Consider the following 12,084-nt stretch of genomic DNA (forward strand, 5'->3'; position numbering starts at 1 on the left):
TTGGCTGAGTGGTTTTACATGCTATGACTTTTGCTTTTTGTCCTTTGCAAGACTTCAGTCTTGTGTTGTGAAGGCTTTTGCTGAGGTCTTAACAACTGTGAAAGGGGTGTCTGCACTGGTTCTGGTGTATTGATATGTTGCTTGGAGGCTTCTGCTAAAAGAGCTACCAGCGAAATAATTTTATTAATGGAGTTTTGAAATTGGTACTGAAGGAGACTGTCTACTGGCTGAAGAAAATATTCTTAAGCCTTTATAACACATAGGAACAGAACTCATTTCTGTAAAAGCTAAGATTTGCGGAAATGTCCATCACTCCATAGCCATTGTGCTTTGGAATATAATGGTTGTGTGATGAAGCATGAGATTGGTATAGGTATCTGTAAAGAAAGATCGTAGATAATAACGTATAAGGAGGGGACAGGCCAGTAGGCATCATAGATATGAGTCCATATCTGAGGTGCCTGTGAAATAAGATTGAGTCATAGAATTCCTGCTGTAACATATCTCTGTTCACAATATTCTGCTCTATTTTAGCCTAAACTTCCTACTTCTATATAGTGGCAGAAGAAAGAAGGATCAGTTCCTCTCTCTCTCTTTTTTTTTTGTGGGATTTTTTTTTTCTTTCTTTTGTTTGTTTGGGTTTATTTGTTTCTTTTTCATTAAAAGACATGTTTTCAACATCATTGATTCTGATAATCACCTTCTACTTGATTTCTCTCTGGCAGGTCAGTGGAAATAGTCATTTGTGTAAGATAACTACAGGGTTGGGAAGGAAGGAAACAACGATAAAGAAACCTGATGGAGTCAGATCTGAGAAAAGGACAGTTGTTAGCAGGAGTGATAATAAAATGAGAGAACCCAAAGCACAGTCTATGTGGAATTGGGCTTTTTTCAAACAAGGTGGTCATCATTGGGCTGCACAGAAGTAAGAAGTAAGCTGAAGTAGACTAAGAGGAAGGACGGTTTGTGGGTGGTTTTAAGATGTTTCTCCCTGTACTGCTTGCTTTGGCCTCAATGAATTCTGTGCCATGAGCTGAACAGGCAAGCTGCATCCACTTGCAGCTGCCCTGTCTTAGCAAAGGCAATTATTTGTGATGAGCTACCATAATGTAACTGAATGTTTAGGCTGTCCTGAACAATTGAATATTGTACCTCTAATGCCTGTTATTAGTGCTATTCCTGACAGGTAATGAAAAAAATATTATCGAGGTTAAAAATGTCTGGTGCTTATTGCATATTCAGCATTGAAGCAAGTGAAAAGGCTGACTGAAGAGAAACAAACTGAGAAGTACTCTGACCCGGAGCAGTGCCAGCAGGATCTTCAAAGACATGAAAATTTATGATTTGCATCTTTTTGTTTCCCTTTAAATGTCACTTGATCTTTGTGGTTAAGAGCAAAGTGGTGTTCTGTTTTGTTAACTAAAGTTTACAGCGTTTTAAATGTTCATGCAGGTATGTGTGTGCCATTTTTCTTGAACTGACCTTAAAATAGTATCAAATGAGACACTGCTTTTGCAACATGTTTTTTTTTTTGACCTGGGGATGGTTCTAAGTCAGTGCTGTGCCAAGCAAAATCACGAGGTAGGAGGCTATAGTTGCTGCATTCCTGATTCTACAGTGCTGAAAGCTGGATTTCGGCTTAAAATGCACATTTCCGTGATTGAACTGATAAGCTTCCAAATCTTTCTCTGTGTTCAAGTTAGCTCTGGCTAGATGGGGAATTGTGGTATGGATCAAGTGACTGGATCTTGCTCACCTGTGACTGTGTTCCCTACCACATGGAGTAATTTGCTAATTACTTCTAGATACAGGGCAGTTTGGGAGTCTGGGAACAGTTGAGGAATGAATGGCTTAGTATAACCACATCCACTGCTATCTCCTGCTCACAATCCTGCTGTCCTGGATTTTCTTCTGCAAGACTTTTTCCTCATTTCTGCACATTGCCAGGTTGGAAAAACTGTGTGTGATGATTTATCACAGCTTCCCTCCCCTCCTCCAGCCCTCTTTCTAATCTTACAATATGGAAAACCAGATCCTTCCCACTGAACTAATGAGTGGCATGCTCTTGAAGTTAGTACTTTTTTGGGGGCACCAGTTTCTGCCCCCTCTGTTTTTTAAAAAAATGAATTACTGCTAAATTGCTCATGTTTAGGGAAGCCAAAACTAATAGTTCAGCTGCAATCCTAGAATCTGCCTTGGTATTAAATAGGTATGACAGACTAAGGAGCAGTCCTTCCATCAGAAGAACTAAATGGATATAATTTGTGATCCTAGGTAAGGATATATAATGCTTTCTGCCAGTAGAAGAATCTTTACCATACTGTTCATTTTCCCATGAGATAGAGGCACAACTCAGATTGTAGGGCAAGTGTGCCTAGATAGATTGTGCCAAATGACCTAGGATATGGACAACTTCTGTCCCTTTTGCTGTTGTCATTATCATGTTGCAGTTTTGAGGATTGACATAAAAACCTGAAGTTAGAAGGACTAGGTGGTACGTGCCATTTTGCAGTGTGAAGTCTTTTTTAGGCTAATCAGTAGGTCTGGCTCTTTGAGTCTTTTCTGGTATGTCACGGTTTCTAGACCTCTCATATCTTTAGTGGGCATTCTTGGGCCCTTTCTAAGCTCTGCACCTAATATGTGGTTGCCTGTAGTTGCAGAGAACAATGTAGGTTGCTTGTAGATCTGGATTGCTCTAGGAGTTCTTTACTTATGACTCATCTTCTTGTCACCTCTGTTACAATGGTGTATCCCCCTGGGCCCGTGTATCACAGTAAAATAAGTCAATGAGCATCTACAAGTTAATAACTATTGAATTAGAGGTCTATAAGGAGCCAAAAAAGGTCTTCTCATTATCCTTCCACTGGAGATCAGCTCTACCTGTGTCGTTCCTGTCAGACGTGTATCTAATATGTACTTAAAAGACAGAAAGTGATGGGGACTCAGTGCTGTCTCCTAGGCAATCTGTCCCAGTTTTTCATGATCCATACTGTTGGTGGTTGATTGATTTCCTCTAACTTCCGACTCCGCTGCTTCAGTTTAAATCCCTTAAGTCTTATTTTACCTGTCATACATTTGGAGAGAAGATTACTACCTTGGATCAGTAGTTAAAAGACTGTTTTAACATTGAATTTTCTCTCTGAACTACACACTGTACTTCCAGTCTTCCCCTGTAGCTTATTTATCCTAGCTCATTCTTGTTCTTCTTTTGGCTATTGCCACTTGCTCCATGTATCCCGATGCAGGATGCACATCAAGCTTTCTTGAAGGTTCCAGCTGAGGCCTTACCTGTGCCAAACACTGGTTCCCCTGCTGCTGTAACTACTGTGTCTGCTGTTTTAGCTATGCGTGCTGTTGGGAGTGTCAGAAAATCCCTGGAAGCCATTTACGTGAATGAGGCAGGAGTCTTGTAGCAAAAGCACAGTCGGTAGTTATACTAACTCACCCAAGTAGTGGGCTAGAATATCTATCTAATCTAAATAAAATCAAGTGACATCAAATGAAGTCATCACTGGGATAAAATATTCCTGAAAATGGGCGGGTTCTCAGGGAGAGAATGGGAAATTTTTGTCACAGATTCATATAAACCTTGTGGATCTTGAAATACAAGGCAAGGCTTATGTGACCTCAATTCATCTCATGAGTCAGGAGTCTCATTCCCCTGTGCCTAGTCACTTAATCTCGTATTTACAGTGCAGCTCTGAGGTCAGGAGGTGTTACCATTGTTTTACAGAGGAGGAACGTAAGTGAAACCAGGTATCCAGAGTCAAAGGAGAAGCAAGGCATTAAGCTGGATACTGAGTAGCTGCACCAAAAAAGGCACCTGAGCCACCTCCTAAGGCCCAGCAGCTGAATGGCTTGCGCCCACACGTAGTAGCATGCAGTACACTTCAGCTTCAGTCCAGATCTGAAACCCTGGCAGACGCTCAACGGGAAAGGCTTGCTCTTCCTTGCAGTGTGCCATGTAGACATGGAAAGTAGTTGGAGCCTGCGTAGGTGCAGTGCACCCTGATCACACATATTTCAGCTGCAGATCAGGCCTAGTGCTGATGCAGTTCTTGTGCCTACAGCGAAGCCATTAAAATACCTGTAAATAGCCCTTCTACTTTATGTTACGTGTGAAGAGAAGTGGAAACAGTGAGTGAAAAAGGTCTTTGCAAATGTCAGAACTTCACCTGGCTGAATCCATGCTCTGCACAGTGTTACTAGCTAAGTTTTTCTCAAAAGCTGTTATTTTTTTGGTGTGTTATTTGATCTCTTCTGCTTTTAAAAGCTCATTGAGAAGATATCTCAACCACTGTTGAGAGAGGAGGAAGGGAGTGAGCAGGTTGTTGGCACTGGACTACCTCATGTCACCCAGCTAGGCAAAACTCAAATATGGTGTGAGGATGCAAAGTTGTGCTGGATTCAACTAACTTCCTGAACTTGTGAGCAAGACCTAGCCCGTCCTTGTTCCATGTCTAAAAACCATTCCTCCCATGTTTCATATGTTACTGCTGTCTCCAGATCTGATGCAGTCTGCTGCTAAGAGCTGCCTTTGGCTGCAAAGCCTGTCAGCTGAATTTCTGTTTGTGTAACACTAGCAAGAGTCCACAGGCCAGGTAAAATCCTTCAGGGCAACTGTGTAAGAAGCAGCTACTAAAGGTCAGTAGAGGCAGCTGGGGAGGGGGAGTCCTCATGTATTTTATGCATATGGAGTGATATTGACCAGGGGTTACCCTGAAGATGAAGGGCAACGACAAGAAGAGGAGGAAAAAAAAATGTCTATCAAAGGCCAGGCTGACTTTGTTAGCAAAGCTCTTACTTAAAGCTGTCAAGAGCATGTAGTTACTAATGGCAAGTCAGAGAGAGACATATGAAAGAATAATGCTTTTATTACTCATCTCATGATAGGGGTGCATGGTGCATGTTTAACCGAGTGTACCATTGGAGCACCATTAAACTTGTCCCAGTGATGCAAAATAAAGTGCTATACTTTTTCTTCATATTTGTTCCTTCTTCCTATTATTTTATTCCCCTTGATGCTCCTCTCACTTCTGCCTTCCCCTTGAGGCCACTCCTTAAAATGCAGTAAGAAAGAGTCTACAAACGTGTTAGGTGTGTTTCTGTTCTGTCAGGCCTGTGAGTTGCCAGCCGATGTGTATACATACCTTTTAGTCATGTCTCTTTCCTAACTGCCCTTGAGGTTTTCTCCTCTGTTTACATAATAGCTTGTTTGAGATCTCAACCCTCAGAGAGGCCTTAGACTCAACAGAGAAATGAAAAGATAAAAATAATGAGCAGGGGCTGAGATGGCTGAATGCTGGCTCCACTGCAGATGCCGTGGTATGACTTGAGTGAGTCATTTACTCTGGTTCTGTAAAATGAAGACAGTACTTCCTCCCTCTCCTTGCTTCCCTCCCTTTATCTTACATAATTAGACTATAAACACTATGGAGCAGACACTCTCGCCATGTTTATCCAGCACTTAGCACAATTAGGTCATGGGCTTTGTGGCATCTAGCAACTCATGCAGTATGATGTTCCAGAGAAAGAATATTTAATGTAGTAATATTGCACAGGGCTGATAAAAAGGAGCAGCTTGACCACTGAAATATTAGTTCAAAAGTAAACATCATCAAGAGGGAGATGCAGTGCTAAGTGTACTGAGCAATTTGTGATGATGTTTCCAGCAATAGTAGAAGGAGGTCAAGAAAGGCAGGGGGTTTATCAGTCACTGCCTTGTGTCTCACAAGCTTCATATAGGCCCTTTCCTTCAAAGTGCTCTTTTAATGAACACTCTGAATTATAACTGCAGACTGATTTTCATGATTAAACAAAGAAAGTATGTGGTTCCAAAAATAGGCTGATTAGATTATAAGATGAACAAGCCATATATCTCATGACTTTGCACTTCTGATTTCATTGCAATTCCATACCTGAACACTGAATTGCTGATCACTGAGGGAACATCAATGGATGTCTTGTGCACACATGTACTTAGGATTTCTAGGACCACTCTGCTTTTAATGGAGTCTTTTTTCCAATAGCTTTCTTCATCAGAGGAGTTTGCCCTGCCTTGAAGTATTTGCTGTCTTTCTACCCCTCCGATTCAGTGTTCTTTCTATAATTTCTCAATGGCACTCAAGAAAACAGAATTTAAAAAAGGTAAATATGTCTGTGATGAAGTGTACTCACAAAAAAGTGATTGGAGCAAGTTTACAGTGGAAGGACAAACCACCACAGCACTCTGTCTGGTCTTCTAGAGCAGAATCTCCCCTTCTTTCACCAGGAATCCTAAAGGTTCTCACTCAGCAAAGAGTTCAAACATGTCATTAAACACTGAAGGGAAACTAACTGTGAGTGCTGCGTTCGTTTAGCAGAGACTAGCAGGCCAAAATGATCTTTTAAAGGGTATACAAACTTCCGTGGTAGGAGGATGTTAGTACCTGAAGCTCCCTAGCTGCATAGCACAAGAATTCAGCATGGGCCCTGTCCTTGGAGAAGAATTGTTCACATAGGTTCTGGGTAGGACTTTTGGTCTGTGCAGAGCCAAGCGTTGCTTCAGCTTCAACCTTGTGTAAGTGCATCTGCCTTAGAGAAAGATTAAGGGTGACATCAGAGGCAGATGTACACTTGCCTCCGTGACTGAGGCAAGAGCTTCCCTGTGGCCAAGCAAGTTGAGTTTCCGTTTTAGCACAAAAAGTGTTTTCACGGAGGCTTAGACCCCCATTTCATGGGAACAGTGATGTTACCTGCTCATATTTTACTCTCTATCTTCAAAATGAACATAGTAACTCCTGTTTTTTTCTTCTGGGGCAGTCCTGAGCTTTTATCTGTGAAAAAAAAATAATAGAGAGGAAGGGTGTGGGAGAGGGAGGAAGAGTATTGACTTGGTGTTGTAAGGCAAGCAAAATATATCCCTGCTTTCATGAAAAGGTAAGCAGAAATTTAACAGTGTAAGCTTCCCACGTGTTGGAGGCAGAAGTACGAAGAAGCAATATATTCCCTTTTAAATTTGCCAGCAGAGGGAGTATTGCAACGCAATGAGTGCAGATCGCTGCACAGCAGGGAAGTTGCTTGAGTCTGAATTTTAGCTGTTCACGTTCCAAATCTGATTTGACATATTATATTATTGTGTTGAACAAACTCCAATCCTTTTATATTTAAGAACAGTAACAATATTAATTATTGATACAGTTTAAACTTTACGTTTCAAGAGTGAAGCTACATGGTGCCTTGGCTAAAACAGGATTTATTTTGGCACAAATAAGCTGTCAGGTTTTAATGTACTTGTGAGAATAAATCTAAAAATATTTTCATAATAGTTGTGTCTGATATTGCTGCATTAATAAAAATATATTTCTGATGATAGCTGCAGTTTGTAAAGCTTAATGGAAAAAATAAACCACAAATACAAGATACAGGGAACCATGAACTTTTCAGTTTTGTGCAATCGTATTGTACAAATGACAAATCTTGCATATTTATCTTCTACTCAAACACAATGAATCTTTATGCCTCTTCACTGCCTCACCTCGTCGTCTGCTGGGCACTCCTTATCTGGCTGGAGTTAAAGCAGTACTGAGGAATTTGTTGGTGAGACGCTTGACCTGCAGCACAATAAGACACTGGAATGCAGCTTGTATTTATTAAAGGGAGCATGTAATTCTCCATGCAAGCCGAGTGTGACCAGGGACCTCACTGCAACCTCTAGATGGCACCCAGATTACGCACTGTTCCTAGAAACTGCTACACCTTGGCCAACGCGTTTTATCTTGGCCAACTTTGCTGCTAAGCTGTATGTGGTAGTAGGAGTGTTAATGTCAAAGGAGGGAGGTAATGTTTTTGGCTTTGGGCTATAAAAGTGTTTTCATGTTGGAATTGGTGTGTTGAAAGGAATCGGAGAAGCTGTGTGGAGTGCAGCAGGCCCCCTGCTTATGGCATTTTTCTGCTGATGCAGTCCTGCACTTACCAAATGTCACGAGACAACATCATGGTGGAGGCCCAGATTTACCTCTGGGGCCAGGTTATTGAATGGTAATGTTGAAGCACTCACTGAAGAGAAACAGAGCGTGGTCACTCAAGCTGGCAGGAGGGGGAAACACGCTGATTTTTTGGCAGTTATGGTGTTGTTATGATGTTTAGATATTTTACTGATTCTGTGCATTGTTTTGCCATTGGTTCCAATCCCTTCTCTTTGCCTTCCCTGGCACTACCACCTTGAGTGATGGTAGCTGCCAGAGCCTTATGCAATTGCTCACATAGTCCTGCTGATTTTGGAATTGCTTAACCATTTGGAGGCTTTCCAGTGAAGACACTAAATACAAGTAGAGCAAGAAACGAAGAGGATGTCTGCATGTTTTTTCCTCATGCCACTAATTGTTAGTATATTGCATGTTCTCACAATCAACAGGACTGACCTAAAGATCTTTTTCCGCAAAAAGTAACTGCACTGTTTGGGAAGAATAAAAAGCTCATCCATCTCTTGTGGAAAAGGGAGACATTTTGTTCTAGTGACTTTAGATATGAATGTTGTGTATATAAAAATGTTAGGATTTAAGGATGGAGTGCCCTGCAAATAGTGCTATTGCTGTATATAGGTGATTAAGGAAACAACTGTGTCACCAAATGGCTAAAGAACTTAGTGCCAAAGTTACTTTTGGATGCCTGTACATATCTGCACTGACTGCAGCAAGAACCTTCTGGGGAAGTTCTGCTTTTCTCGTCCATCTGTGATTTTTGTTTCCTCTTGTGCAGTTAAGATGCAAATGTTTGTGTCCTGCACCAAAAACTGAATATGTTTTGCAGGTAAAGTGTTATTATTGAGTGGCTATAGAGCGCTCTCCTCACTTCCTGCAGAGAGTTTCATTTCCAGTGTCTTGCAGAGTGCCTGTTGAACTGCCATTTGTGCACAGGTCAAAGTCAGTCTGAACGTTCAGAACCACTGCTGACAACAGCATCACTTCTCAGCAGTCCTTATCAAGGTTCAGTGCTGCATCTGCTCTTATTCATCTGTTTTGCTCTTTATAAACATCTGTAGCACCTATAGATCCACTGCGATGACAGACAATCAGAAAAATTGTTTTTCTGCCAAATGAGATACTGAAGTTCTGTCTGAAGTTAATGTCTTTCAATCTACTTCTTACTCATTAAGTGTAACAAGGTTTGTTTTTACAAGGTAGTAGTAAAAAGTGATGGCTTTGCCAGTGTGCCCTCTTTTGATTTCTAACTCCCTTCTTTCCATTATTCATGATGAACACGGTTTAAGGAAAGGGCTTGTATAGCTGGATTTGATCAGGAAGATAATTTGAGGCCTTGGGGACATTATGTGGCTGTCTTACATGAAGTTCTCTTTACAGTTTCAAATCTGAGTCTCTGCTGGGTTGTTTGTCAAGCCCCAGTAGCTGGGTGCAGAGGGGCTCTGGGTAGGTTGCAGGTACTGCTCTGTACCCTACACTGTCACCTCCTGTCTGAAGTCCTTTCCCAATGGTAGCTTTTTTGAGGTGTGGTTGGATCACCATTAATTAAAGAGCCTTTTGCAAGCTCTATGCTTCTGTATTGTATGAACCCTGAAAAACACAACTCTGGGCATGTGGGAGGGCTCTCCCAAAGAATTTTATGTTTTCCCTTCAGAGTATAAAACTTTGCATGTGAATCCATTTGCCACACAAAATTTCCCAGAGCTAAGCCTGTGACTCTTTGTGTCACGTATAATCCAACCTCTGACTGGCATCCAATTTGCTTTAAGGATTTCTGGCTGTGCTTTGCCTTTATTTAAGTACGGAAGAGAGTAGGTAAGTTGAAACCATTAATTCTGAGTCTGTATCTTTTCCACATATGGCTTCGATAGACATAGCAGTCTATCTATGCTATGATATGATGCAGCCACTGAAGTGTCACATTGGTTGAATTAGTCCTTGTCAAAGTCAAGAGAAAATTTGGCTTGTAATGGGAAGCTAGTTTCAACTGTAATGAGAACATAAGGAAGCAGCTATCCATGGGAATGTAACTCTCTCGTGAGTAGTTTTTGAAAGGCTTTGCAAAGCATGAGCTCTCTCACCTTGACGGGAAATCTGAATGAGGATAGGAGTTTCCAGCCACAAGTGTTTGCATGGAAGCCTGCACAGAGATGCCTAGGTAATGTTACAGAAGTGTGAAAAAACAGGCAGAAGTATAAGCAATGTATGCTTTTAGAAGGTCATAAGTTCTTGTTTCATCCAAGCCAAGAGGGAAAGAGAAATTATCTTCCTCTCTTTACCACTGAAGATGACCTATGAAAATGCAAAAGCAGCCTTCTGTGTAACTCTGCCACTGCTGCTAATATGTGAATGGCTTATAGTGGTTCCAAATATTGTAGTTAAAGGCAGGAAAGTCATCTAGACTAAGTTTCTATGTCCTCTCCCTCCTCAGGGGACCTCCATCCCCGGGCAGACTCCCTCTGGCAGAGTACACCCTGCCGGGCTGGCCCTGACGCCGGCTCTTTAGCAGCACCGAGGGCCCGTGGTCAGTCCTGGGCCCGGTCCAGGAATGCTGGGTGATATTAATGGGTGCCCTTCATACCTGGACTTTGTTTCCTCCTTTCCCACAAGGTATGGAGGCAATTGTGGGGCCTCTGCTTTAATTGCATAATTTTGTATAATGCCCATTAAAAACAAATAATGGATGTGGGAGGGGTCACAGTACAAATATCCTGACATAGCTATGTTTGGAATGATAGATGGACTGTAAGGGATCTGTGCCCTTGTAATTTAATTCATAACTATCCTTGGGGATAGTTGGGCATCTTCATTACTTTGTTCCTACTTGCCTGAACAGTTTTTATCTTAGTTCATTGCCATCTGTAAATTTGTGTTCAGAACACTGTTGAAGAGGCAGCGCTGTTACTGCTGAACAGCTGCTGCTGTACTCACTGCTGTGTGAGCCAACTGCTCACAGTTAATGCTGCTCGATCATTATGTGAAATGCTAGTCTGTGCTGCTTTAATGCTGGTCATTTCTGTCCTGGTGATAGCGGGATTTGACATTATTAAAGGACCTCAATTACATGTATCACTGATTGCACACAGTAAAGGACACGTTGCTTTGCTGGTTGTGTGACTCATATTGCCATTATAGTGCAATTTGGTCAGGTTTAATGGTGAGAAAGTGATTTTTGGACTTGGTTTGAAACACTGAATCCTCCCCCTCATTCCTCCATTCAACTTGTATTTTCCTTCTTCTGTCAAGAGAAAATACCAATTTTCTTATTGAGACTCCTTTCTGGAAATAACCCTAGTGCCTTCCTTTTTCTGATTTACCCCCTATGTTTTGGAGCCTAGAATCAGCAGTGCTGTGACCTGTCCTTTGATGGGATTTGGCTCCCCTTAGAAGGGCTCACGCTTCCTGTGTGACAGAGCTCCCTGGGGAAGGTGACACGCAACTCGGGCTGAGGGACCTTGTGTTCTAGTTTGATGGCTACCATTAACTTGTGGGTTTTTGTTTTGTTTTGGTTTGTTTGTTTGTTTTTTTCCTTAAGAAATGTCTTTCATTGTTTATTATCTCAGTTTTCAGATTTTGAAACGTGCTGATCATTCTTGTGATGACTGTTATCAAAACCTGGTTAAAGAGGCATCCAACACTAGGGTTAAAGGCTGCCATTGATATAGCTTCTCATTCTAGGTATTAGTGGAAGGAGGCTGGGCTCAGCTAAATGTCTTTGTTGGGTACATTTGTAGAACTTCTGACAATAGCTGTATCTGAGGCTGACAGGTGGTAAGTACTATTTTTAAAACCTCAGGAAATCTTGCTGTGATTTGATTTTCTACTTTAAACTCAAGAAATATCCAGACTTGGTTTTGATAGTTAAAGAAAAGAAGACCGAGACTCTGCCAGGGTAGCTGTCTAGAAGAAAGACATTTCCTAATATTAACAGTGTGGTTTTGATCTTTCTGCTCTCAGCCACTGATTTGGATGTGCCCTGATAACTGATACATGTAGTACTCCTGGTATAAGCCTTCTAGAAAATGAGATCAAAGACTTCATTCACCTTTGGTTCAGGCCTTGGTATGGGTAGTGTCCATTTATTCAAGTGCAAAACTGTTCTGCATATATTTATGTCACATTT

General features: G+C 41.5%; 1 protein-coding gene across 3 annotated transcripts in view; it reads left to right on the top strand.

Annotated features, from left to right (window-relative positions):
* ARHGEF4 (Rho guanine nucleotide exchange factor 4) overlaps positions 1-12,084 on the top strand; it is a 228,211-nt gene that overhangs the window by 90,104 nt on the left and 126,023 nt on the right. The window lies entirely within an intron of this gene.

Source organism: Falco biarmicus, chromosome 13 (assembly GCF_023638135.1).
Source record: "Falco biarmicus isolate bFalBia1 chromosome 13, bFalBia1.pri, whole genome shotgun sequence".
Taxonomy (NCBI): Eukaryota; Metazoa; Chordata; class Aves; order Falconiformes; family Falconidae; genus Falco; species Falco biarmicus.